The sequence below is a fragment of the Trachypithecus francoisi genome, unplaced genomic scaffold, assembly GCF_009764315.1.
Source record: "Trachypithecus francoisi isolate TF-2019V2 unplaced genomic scaffold, Tfra_2.0 Lachesis_group10, whole genome shotgun sequence".
NCBI classification, from domain to species: Eukaryota; Metazoa; Chordata; class Mammalia; order Primates; family Cercopithecidae; genus Trachypithecus; species Trachypithecus francoisi.
Genome location: NW_022681455.1, coordinates 50,932,133 through 50,944,561, shown reverse-complemented (window position 1 = coordinate 50,944,561; position 12,429 = coordinate 50,932,133). Strand labels below are relative to the sequence as shown.

General features: G+C 35.5%; 1 long non-coding RNA gene across 1 annotated transcript in view; it reads right to left on the bottom strand.

Moving 5' to 3' along the window:
- Positions 1 to 9,388: 9,388 nt before the first annotated feature.
- Positions 9,389 to 12,429, bottom strand: part of LOC117087342 — a 36,891-nt gene continuing 33,850 nt past the window's right edge. Inside the window, exon 3 of the long non-coding RNA XR_004438767.1 lies at positions 9,389 to 9,866. This is a non-coding gene — a long non-coding RNA (uncharacterized LOC117087342). The remainder of the gene's footprint in view (positions 9,867 to 12,429) is intronic.

Below are 12,429 nucleotides of genomic sequence, written 5' to 3'. Positions count from 1 at the left end.
TAACTATATTGATCAATGTAATAGAATTGAGAGCTCAGAAACACACTCTTAACATTTATAGCTAATTGATTTTCAACAAGGTTGATTTCCCCAATTTAATGAGGAAAGAAATGTCTTCTCAGCAATTGGTGCTGGAACAGTTAATATTCACGGACAAAAGATTAAAATTGTACCCCTTTCATACACAATATAAAAAAATGAACTGAAAATAGATGATAGGCCTAAGTATAAGAACTGTAATTATAAAATTTATATTAGTTTCCTATGACTGCTGTAACAAACTATCACAAATTTGACAGTTTATACCAACACAAATTTTTTCTCTTACAAGTCTGTAGGCCAGAAGCCCAAATCTGGAAATCTACAGAGGTCTACTCCAGTCTTTGGCTGTGTACCAATCTATGCATGTATGAGAAACCAGGAATCAAATCACTAGAAAATAGAATGCTGTGCATATTCTTGGAGCCAATGTAGGACTGAAAAATGTTGATTTTCCACCAGATAAAATTTCCTAAATCATGCATCATTGATTAGAATCCTCAGAGGGGTATCATCTTAGTAGTAGAACTATATTAACCTTATAGTAAAAGCTCTTCTAGACCCACCTTAATAAAATGTGAAAGCTGGCTGGGCATGGTGGCTCAATGCTTGTAATTCCAGCACTTTGGGAGGCCGAGGCAGGTGGCTCACCTGAGGTCAGGCATTTTAGACCACCCTGGTCAACATGGCGAAACCCTGTCTCTACTAAAAATACAAAAATTAGCCAGGTGTGGTGGCACACACCTGTAATCCAAGCTACTCAGGAGGCTGAGGCAGGAGAATAGCTTGAACCCAGAAAGCAAAGGTTGCAGTGAGCTGAGTTGGCACCACTGCACTCCAGCCTAGGCGACAAGAGTGAAACTCTGTCTCAAAAAAATAAAAAATAAAAATAAATAAAATGTAAAAGCCAACATCAAACAGAATGAACTATTTCCAAGTAATATAGCCACATGCCAGAAAAAAAGTCCAACTTTATTTAAAGGAATACAAAAAATTACAGTACACCAAAATATGAAATGCACAATACACAATATCGAATGAAAAGTTACCAAACAAAGGAGCAGGAAAAGATGAAACATAAATTAGAGAATAATCAATTAAGAGAAATAGACTTAGAGATTACAGAGATAGTAGAATTATCACGAAAAGATGTTACAGCGAATATATATATATAAAAATATATAATTATGTTATACGTGTATACATATATTCTAAAATATATGTTTTAAAAATATGTATGTTCTAAAAAGTATTAAGTATTAAGTATAAAGAGTAATGCAAAATATTTTTTAAAAACCCAATGGCACTTACAAAACTGAAAAATACAATCTCTGAAGGGAAAAATACACTGGAAGAAATCATCAGATTGCAGAAGTATAAATCAATGAACTTGAAAATATGGAACTAGAAATTTCAAGGACAAAAAATAAAGAGTAAAAAACAATAAATGAAACACTGGAAGAGTTGGAAAACCTGAACAGAGTATGAGCAAGTTTCCTTTTTTTTTTTTGAGACAGAGTCCCCCTCTGCCGCCCAGGCTGGAGTGCAGTGGCGCGATCTCGGCTCACTGCAAGCTCCGCCTCCCGGGTTCACGCCATTCTCCTGCCTCAGCCTCCCGAGTAGCTAGGACTATAGGCGCCTGCCACCGCGCCCGGCTAGTTTTTTGTATTTTTAGTAGAGACGGGGTTTCACTGTGGTCTCGATCTCCTGACCTTGTGATCCGCCCGCCTCGGCCTCCCAGAGTGCTGGGATTACAGGCGTGAGCCACCGCGCCCGGCCGACAACAAGTTTTCTAACATATAAGTAATTAGGGTTCCAAAAAAGAGGACAGAGAAGAGACAAAAATATATATAATTTTCCAATTTTTCCCAATCTATAAACCTATAAATCTAAGAATTTCAATAAACCCCAAGTAGAATAAACAAAAAGGAAACCACATCAAGACTTTTGTGTTCAATTTGCTGAACATCAGTGACAAATAGAAAACTTAAGAGCAATCAGATAAAAAAAAAAACCACATTATTTCCAAGAAGAAATGATATCAAAGAAGAAAACACAATAAGAACTGGAAAATGTTTTAAAGACAAGGAAAATAAAAACATCTTTTAAAATTTTGTTATATGCAGCCAAAGAAGAGCTTAGAGAGAAATTGAGAACTTTGAAATGATTATATTAGAAAAAGGGGTTCTCAAGTTAATATCTAAACTGATTATCAAAATCAATCTTTAGAAATTTTTTAAAAAGAGAAAATTTAATCTAAAATAATTGAAAAAAGAAAATGATAAAAATAAGAGAAAACAAAAAAAGAAAAGATAATAATAGGAAAAAATTTGATATACCAAAAATCAGTTTCCTCAAAAAAATAAATTTTATAAATCTTTAGCCAGATTCAAAATGTTTCTAGAAGAAAAATAAATTATCAGTATCAGAAATAAAATACCACTAAATGTCCTATAGACATTAAAATAACAATAAATGATCATTATGAATAATTTTAGGCCAAACAATGAATAATTCAGATTAAATGAAAAATACGAAGTACCAAAATGTACTCAAGAAGAAATTGATAATGGGAATAGCCCTATTTTTGAGAAAGAGTAAAAGATTGAATATAGTAAATAGAACCTCTTAATCTGATCTCATGTATTTTAATTTTAGGCCCCAAATCAAGAAACTAGCACTAATTCTGAAAATTGACAACAAGGGTTTATGTGAATTGAAAAGGAAGCAATCATGGACATTTAGATTCAGGCTAATACAACCACATCTATGTAAATGTAGATCTGTAAATCCACAAATAGCAAACCGTTCAACCTTTTTCCAGGATTCCCAAATTCTCTCCAACCTTCCTATTCCCTACGCTCTCAAGCAAAGTTCAGACCAGGCTGTAAACCAAAGCCAATCCTGGCAGTACCATATTAATATGATTTCAAGAAATCTGCCTATGTACCTGAGTCCTTTACTATGGAGTCTAAGAGAACTTCTAGAGAAGAGATTTAAAATGCAAATAGACCTAGTGGTAGTATATACATTAATAAAGTTTTGATAAGATTTAAATGACTAATTTGAAGTATCATTTTTCAAATAAACTTTTGGGAAGGGTGAGATATAAATGTCTGAAGAAGCAAAAGGACAGCAAATAAAGGAGAATCCAGTATATACATGGGAAGTTGATGCCAAAACAAATTTCATTTACTTCAGTTTGACAAAGGTTAGTGTTACCATTGTGTAGGTGTCTGGCAAACTACTCTAACACCATGACCTTCCCCAGGGCCCAGGAATTAAGGGGCTATTAGGTAATTCTTCAGGATAACACTTCACACACACCTACTCCTCTTTTACAATTCAATAATGCAGAATCCCAGTACCAATGCTGGCCATGTTATTTACTTAAATTAAGTCATTTCATTCTTATGTCAAAATCTAGGTTTCTCAAAATTCTTTTTTAATTTTAATGAAAATTGATACACCCAATCCACAATTACCTTGTTGGTATATTACTATCTGTACCCCTATCATGTAGGTGAGATAATTACTCTATGATTTTCCCCACCCCAGCCCCTCATTCACATTAATAAATGTGTATGTCATTTCTTTTTAAAAATGAAATAAAATAACCCTTTTTCTTCTTTTTTCAAAATTAGGCACATGATAATGTTTTGAAACAAAATATTAATTAAATTAAATGTAAAAGGTTTTATGTATTCTTTTTCTTAGAAACAACAAGACATATATTTTCACTACAAAATGTGTTTGCCTCTGAAAACACAGGTATTTAATTAATAATAATAGTTCCCTGGATTAATTTTGACAGTTTATGTAGAGTCGAAGACATATCTGACATTTTAAAAATTTACAACAATGTACACAGAATGCTAACAAAATAGTTTAAACTACTTAATTACAGGTGCTGTAAATCTCCCTTAAGTAATTCACTACCTGTATCACTTATAAAGAGAGTTTGCTTATTCTCCTTTTATGGGAGACTAATAGAAGGCCATTATCCTTTTGGAGTGAAGAGATTTATGGATGTATCTTCCATTAGCATTAATAAGGGTCCATGTAAATCACTAGGCACCAATAGAGGAAGAGAACTCCTCCATCTGTTGGGTAATTGGCTATTTTAGTTAAAAGATAATTTTGGGACAAGGGGAAAAAGTAACATTATTAATAAAATTATCTGAGGTTAAGACTACATTAAAACAACGTGGTAAGAAAAAATGGGTGACCTGACACTTTATTTGGCTTTTATTTTCCCTACTTCCTAAGTTAATCATAAGCATAACAATAACAAAGCAAACATAAAGGTGAATAAGAGTGACTGCTTTTGAAAAGAAAGAAGAGTGCATTACATGATATCTAAGCACATTGACATAGATCATTAAATTAACAGAATTGAGTCACAATAAAAGCATGTTGTTTCCTTCATGACAAATGTTTGCTACACTTGTACCTTAGACTAACATAGGATTTGCTTAACATTTTAATTGCATTATTTCAAGTAGCACAATGTCTTCCAAATGTTCTATTAATCTGCTTTTTTTTTTTAATTCTATATTGCTGTTCATGCATATGGGCTTCTCAGAGTCCCTGGCACAATTTTATGTACCTCTAAATATCATGTGCAGATGCTTACATTTTAGTTTTTCATTCTGCACATAGAAGAACTTTCATGTGCTTAATGTAAAGCCAGGCCTAGCATGTCAGGTTGTCTTGTGTGACAAATAGTTGCATATAAATAAATTCACTGGATACACTTTAAAACAAAACAGAACTGTTTAACTTCTCAGAAACAAGGTATCAGAAATCCAGGAGTCTTTCTATATTTTGTAAGACTCGGGTTCACTACTGGCAAAGTAAGTTATATCTTCATGGTTTTGACAGACAAATACCACATAATCTCTGCTCAAATTTACAATGCATGCCTGTGTAATATACATTTGCAAATCTGTCCTAGAAATATTCTGCCACAGATCAGATGCCTTGTTACTGAGAAATCAAACAGTTCTTTAAATAGAGGTTGAAAATGCGGCAAAAGCTAATTTTTGCTGTACAAAACTAATTGTGTGTTTTATTTTCATTTAACAGATTAAATATAGTTCTACCCTTGCTTTGATTCCTCTTCTGTTTCTTACAAATGTGATAGTGTCAGAGTATATGCAGGGATTCCACTTAATTAAAAAAAGCAGAATCATGAAGAAAAAAAGGAACAACAATAAAAACAAAACAATTTATAGGGTTCTAGTTACTAGCATTTAACAAAAGGCATTTGAGGGAATTTTAGGGAGCTCTTTTATGGTTCTCACAGTGGATGCTATATATTTATTTATTTTTATCCTGTATTAATTGTAAAATCAAACATATAGAAGGGAACCTATAAAGAAAGAAATCAGAAAAGAAGAGAAATGGATGACTGCCTCTTTGTGACATATTTTCTCCCTCAGCCTTGCATATTTGCATTAAAGTGATTGTGAATAATGTACATTTGACCAGTGCTGTCTGCAGAACTAATGCCTATAAAAGGGATGGGAAGTAGCATATGTTGTGCCTAGGGCAGAGAAAGTCCAATCACCCCCACTGTGAGAGTCTCCAACTAAAACGCAGGACAGCCTGGGATTCAGCCTAAATGAACCCAGCAGGGAGAAACAGGACACAGTCCCTCAGTCCACATTTAAGCTTCTGAACTAAGATTTTTAGAGTTTGCTTCGAAAAGAACCCATAATCTCTATCATGTCCTTTGCAAAGCGTTGACATTTTTTTCTTCTTTGTCTTATCTACCTATTCACAAATTTTCAAGGAAAACCATTACGGCAAGAAATTAAACACGAGAAATCAGTTGTTTCAGAATCAAAATATATACTCTTTATTGCCATTTTAGCAACTCTCTCCTCTGCTTGAGCTATTCCCCGGCATTATCTGACAAGGCACAGTTTTGTCAGTAATTGCAAAATGTTTTAGGCTTGTGGTTTCACTTTTATGTTTTTGAACTCTCCTGGAAATGCTCTGCTATTAAATACTTTGCAGAGGTTCTCAGTCCTGTTACATAATCTTCCTGTGACCTCTAGCACCAGGTTCAGATTCAAACTAGCTTTCCTTCTACCTACATTAACTTGATAGTTGAAAAATAGCAATTATAAAAATTTATGAGAATAACAAAATCAGCTGAACTAGGGAAATAAAAGTTGCCAAATTGCTGTGTTTGAATCAGTAGGATTGCCTTTTGCCTCATTAGCTGCAGTATTAAAGGGGGAAAAAACAGAGTAGGGCTAGAAAATATGTATTCATTTTGATATTTATGTAATTCAAAGGAGGAGGGCAGTAAAAATAAAATAAAATTGAAAACTTGTAAGTTTTATCACAGCATGATATGAAAGAGCCTGTGCAATGCTGGAAATAATACAGAATTGATAGGATATAGCTTATCTTTTCTTCTACTATCTTAGTGTTTAATTCCTATTCAATTCCTATTCAAATTACTGTGAAGATGCTGTAATGTTTCAGAATAAAAGAAAGCTCCAAACCATTGATTTCAGTTTATTGGCCTATTCCTTGGATGGGGTAGGAGGGTGGTAAGGATTGCCCTGTTTGGATACTTCAAAGGATTTCATTCTTTGAATGATTAGCTATTATGGAGGGTTACACACTGTCATGAAAATTAAGTTTTGGGTGTTTAATTTTATTTCTTTGGGATCATAGCCTGAGTTGTGTAGATCAAAGACCTTACCCTACCCTACTCTTCACTACCCTCTCCCCACTTCACCTTCCTGATGTACTAGAGTCCCGTGATTACATGTTTTGGCAAGCTGGGCATCCTTCATTTTTTTTCCCATAATTTCAGTATTTTCTGTCATCACCCAACAAGGAGGCCCTCATAGTGTGTAATCATTGTAGTTTCTGAGATTAACCAAACTCACCTTGATGAAATTTTACTTGAGGCCATGATTCAGTGTCTCAGACTTAGGAGATGTCAATTCCCTGTTAGGATTATAGAGCAGCTTCTATATGCTCCGTAGTATTATAAGCACCTGTAAATCTTAGCAAAAGGAGTTAATGGAGTGGGAGCCTCCAAAACATTCTACCAGAAAAAATAACATAAAAATTGCTTAACATTAGTCTATCAGATGCTCAAAAATACTGGTTGTTTGACTAATTAATTGAAACAGATAATTCTTCATCTTATATATCATCATGTCAGTATTTTCTATCTTAATCTTACCTTTCGGGCTATTTTTAAACTACAGACTGGGGAGAAGGAAGTGTCATTCATTCATTTATTATTTCAGCAAATATTTAGCACGCACCAGATGAAATTAGGGGCCACTGAACTTAAAGCCCCATGCTGAAGATAGGCAAGTAACTAGCAATTTACAATGCACTGTGATGATGCTATGATAAACTGAGATTCTATAGGAGAGTAAAGTAGAGCATGCAAAAATATATATATATATAATTAAATTATTTTCTTAGAAGAGCTTTTAAACTTGTTATCAAACATGCAAATTGCTTTATTGTCCAGTTCACATGAAGGTTACCCTTATTATTGTTTTATCAATAATAATATATTATGGTTTATTCCTTTCTTACTCACTGAGGGTTAATATTGCAAATAAATTGGGAGTTGGTGAGAGCTAGATCACTCTGGAGGAAACTTCGTATCAGACATTCTTCCTCTTATGCTTAATTTTACAGACTTTGGTCATCTCACATACTGCTTCTGGGGCTGAAAGAAGTTTGTGTTGTGATGTATTACATTTGTCATCATGTGCCCCCAAAGCCCCTCCTCTTCTTATGTTGCTTTATTGCAGTATAAGGTCTAAAACCCATGAATCTTGCTGTCTTCCAATAGCCCCCTTCCATAACATGGTGACCTGTGCAGAATCAGAGCTAATAATTCAAACCAAAAAGGATAAAAAGCATAAAGCAACTGACTTGCTTCTAGATTCCACCATGACATTTTTAAAGCCCAAATCAAATATTTTAAGCAGTGCCCTTTCTGAGTCAGAATTTTAAGCAGCACCCTTTCTGAGGCTGTATGTGACTCTGTTAGGAGCCCTGGGTTCTAGTTTTGCTTCTGTTAAATATAGAAGGCAAATCATGAGTTTCCTCATCTTTAATTGGAAGAGGCAGAGACTACAAGATCCCTAACATCAATGTCAACTCCAATATTCTAAAAATGAATTTTAAAATAAATTAGATAAATTTTTTGTTACTTTAATGTCCAAACTTTTAATCTACCCAGTCTTTAAAGAACATTTTTAGATAAGACTTCCTACATCATTCTAACATATGCAAGTGGCCAAGAAATGGCATACTCTCCACGATTCTGAAATAAAAATTCTGAAGCCCAGAGAGATATAGTGATTTTTCCAATAATGTGCAGTGGCTTAGCAGAGGAATATGGAACCCAATCCCTATCTTTTCAAAATTTACACAAAAAACACAAAATATTCTATAGGAAAATGACACATTTTTTTTTTTCCTAGATGGAGTCTCGCTCTATCACGCAGGCTGCAGTGCAGTGGCGTGATCTCAGCTCACTGCAAGCTCTGCCTCCCAGGTTCACATCATTCTCCTGCCTCAGCCTCCCCAGTAGCTGGGACTACAGGAGTCCACCACCACACCCGGCTAATTTTTTGTATTTTTAGTAGATACGGGGTTTCACAATGTTAGCCAGGATGGTCTCGATCTCCTGACCTTGTGAGACAATTTTTAATAATTGTATCTGATTCAGTTAATCATCTGACCCCCAGTATGAATTGGTAAAAGATTAAATATATTTGGTTGTCTGGCAGATAAAGTAGTTTAAATTGCCAAAATTCATACTTAAAGGAATCAGGTGTTCATTGGAGCACCAAATGGACCACAGAGAAAGCAAAGATTGATGTCTCTATATTTGATCATGATAGTCACCACTGGCAGGCAGGAAATCTAGGCCAGAAGTATCTCAATATTAGCTTCCTTCTCTTCCCCTCTGAATGCTAAATATCCTGACATCACCATTTGATCTGTATATCTGGAAGTCTCCCTGGACTGGTTAGCAAACTAAGAGCATATCTCCTAAAAGTGAATATGTGTACTCTTAACTTGGAGTGTCTCTAGCCCTCAATGTACTGAAAAAAAAACTCAGGCTATTTTAAATGATATGACACGATCACCACAGAATACAGGAGACCGGATTCCAAAGAGGTAACATAGGTAATTCAGCCCAGACAATGTCCATGTCCTTTGCCCCCATCTTGTCTATCTTCTGCACATTGTCTAAAATGTATACAATCTAAATCTTCACCAGGAACAGATTCTGAATAATGCTATTGCTAGACTGTGTGTGGGAGAAGAGGGTTGGAAATAATATATTTCTTGATATCTTGCCCAGGTATTAACTCAGTCCTTTTAGTCACTTCTTTCCTGAGTTGAAATTCAGTCATCTAGAAAATGTAACTGCCTAACACATAGAAATTCAAGTTTTTTAAAACATATATTTCAGTGGAGATATCATGTCAATTATCTCAATGTAACCATTTTGTATATAGTTCAAACTTCAGAGACTATTTTATCTTTTGTGATTCAATGTTGTCCAGTACTTTTGCTCTTGCCAAATCTCTACCTCCTAATCCTTACTCAGTAAAATTAAAGCTTGGTACTCATCACTGTGATGCTTGTCTACAAGTAGACAGGTGATAAACAAACTCAAAACAATAAACTCTCTGTCCCAATTTTTCTCAGACAAATGAAACAGTAAGACATACTGATAATCAAATATTTTAATTATTTTATGTTGAAAGCATACAGGGTCTTCATTTGAAGTCTGGTTCTATCTTACTTTCACTCTAAAACAGAAAATAAATGAAATTTTGAGATTAGTTTGTATGAAGGAGATTTTTCAATATAATTTTAGGGACAGATCATTTTATGTAATTATTTAACAAATATTATATAGAGCTTACTCTGTGCCAGATGGTATTCTAAGTGCTTTACGGAATTTGACTTATTTAACACTCATAACAGTCCCATGTATTTCTACGATTATCCCCATCTTACAGGAAAGGAGAGTAAGAAACAGAGGTTAAGTAACTCTCTGAAGGTCACCAGCCAATAAGTGGAGGAGTTGCGATGCAAATCCCAGCAACATGACTCTAGCGTCTATATTCTCACATCTCAACAAGATGATTTAAATGTCAATAAGATAATATGAAAAGTGGAAAACATTTCATTTCCAATGAAAACTAGAAGCATCACTTAATTTCCTGAACCTGATCTCAGTCCTGGAATGATGCTTTCTCATGACTTTTTCAAATATTAGCAGAGCATTCTGAGAAAAGTGCTATTGTTTCTCAAAAATAATTTTCATAGTCTTCTCTAAATCTATGATAAGTACTTGTACAACTTTTACCAGACTGATTTTTGGAACTGAGAATAATGAAGGAAGTTCTAGAAAGAGAAAATGGAGGAGATATTCCTATCTTAATTCACATAGATGCAGTAAAGAAAAATAAGGAACTGCCTGGATTTGATTCCTAGAGAACCAGTCCGTTGGAGATACAAATCCTTTAACTCAAAAGGAAATCCTAAGTCCACCATTCTCGGACTCTGTGCTATTTGCTCATGCAGTTTTAATTTTCTTTTGTAAAATATGGTGAAAATACCTGCCTCACAGGGTTGTTGTAGGTACTAATTGAAATAATATAAAGTTCTTAGCAAAGTTCCTGGCATAGACAAGCCCTCCATAGATACCCAAATCCTTTCCTCTTGCTGTAGAAATAAGGGCTTTCCAGTTTTTAAATACAGAGGGAGAATTATTAAACTTTCAAAAATGCAGCTGGAGAAAACATTTTGACTCAATCATTTAACCAATATTTTTCAAGTACTTATTATGTTCCAGGCACTATTATTTCAAACACAACAGACTAGAATTCCAGAAGGTTGAAAAGTCCCACGGATACTTGTTTCAATGTTTCTAATTTCATTAGAAGCAAATGTGCAAATGAGTGATTTCCACCACTTTTGATTGTTGTTCCTTTGAAAAACCACACTATTTAGTTCAACAAGAACAGAATATTCTATGATTACTTTGTCTATTACTTGACTTGGTAGGAAAATCATTTCTGAATAACCACACAGTTGAAAAGGCATACGACGCTTGGTCCTAGGGAGCAACCACAAAGCATTCAGAAACAACAAGCTACAGGAAGACCAATACCATTCCATTTCTGGTCATTTCGAGGAAGCCTGTTCCTAGTGATCTACAACATCCAAGCCCCTTTGCAATGATCAATGTCTAATTGGATCATTGGTATTAAGACAGTGCCTTTCAGGTTTGGTCTATTTTGCTAGAAATCCAAGAACATGTATCTTCTTTTTAAAAATTATCCAGGTTTAAGCCGGACGCGGTGGCTCACGCCTGTAATCCCAGCACTTTGGGAGGCCGAGGCGGGTGGATCACGAGGTCAGGATATTGAGACCATCCTGGCTAACACGGTGAAACCCCGTCTCCACTAAAAATACAAAAAAAAAAAAAAAACATTAGCCTGGCGAGGTGGCGGGCGCCTGTAGTCCGAGCTACTCGGGAGGCTGAGGCAGGAGAATCGCCTGAACCCGGGAGGCAGAGCTTGCAGTGAGCCGAGATCGCGCCACTGCACTCCAGCCTGGATAACAGAGCGCGACTCTGTCTTAAAAAAAAAAAAAAAAAAAAAAAAATTATCCAGGTTTGTTACTTGAGTGTCTGGTACAAATACTAATGAATTTTCAGCTCCAAAAGAAGAATAGAGCAAATGACCTCAAACTTAAACGGTTTCTTCTAGCTTTCTGACTCACCCATCAGGTGGGAGGCAGTTACTGCCTGTATCAGCTACCTGTATGGCACAAAGACACACTAATTCTTCTCAGGTTGGCTCTTCACTAACATACTTGTTTGGTTCATAGCCACTGCGTCTGTTCACAGCGCCTAACATTAACAACTCAGCCGTTCTCCTCACTGTCTTTCCACTTCCCTCTTAATTCTCACTGCTGCAGGTCAAGACATATGGCCCCCTTGATTGATTTCCAGTAGTCATTCACATCATCACTCCACAAGTAGCTATTGGGCACCTAGAATGTGCTCCGTGCTAAGTACCGGGGGAGTGTACTGCAACTATGCCTCAAACAAAAGCATTTATTCTGGTTGGAATATAGAACTTAGACCAAGTTTCTCCTAACTATTCAAGAGGGTACATAATTAACAACCATTGCACACGTGTGCTGTCTGATTCATGGTTCTACACTGCCCTCCTCCAAAGTCCCTAGCAGAGATCTCAAAGAGCACTCCCCTGTGACACTGAGCACTCTTCACTATATCTTCCAAACAGCTCCTCTGCACAGGAGATGCTGCTTTGCAATACTTTATATTCTATCCAA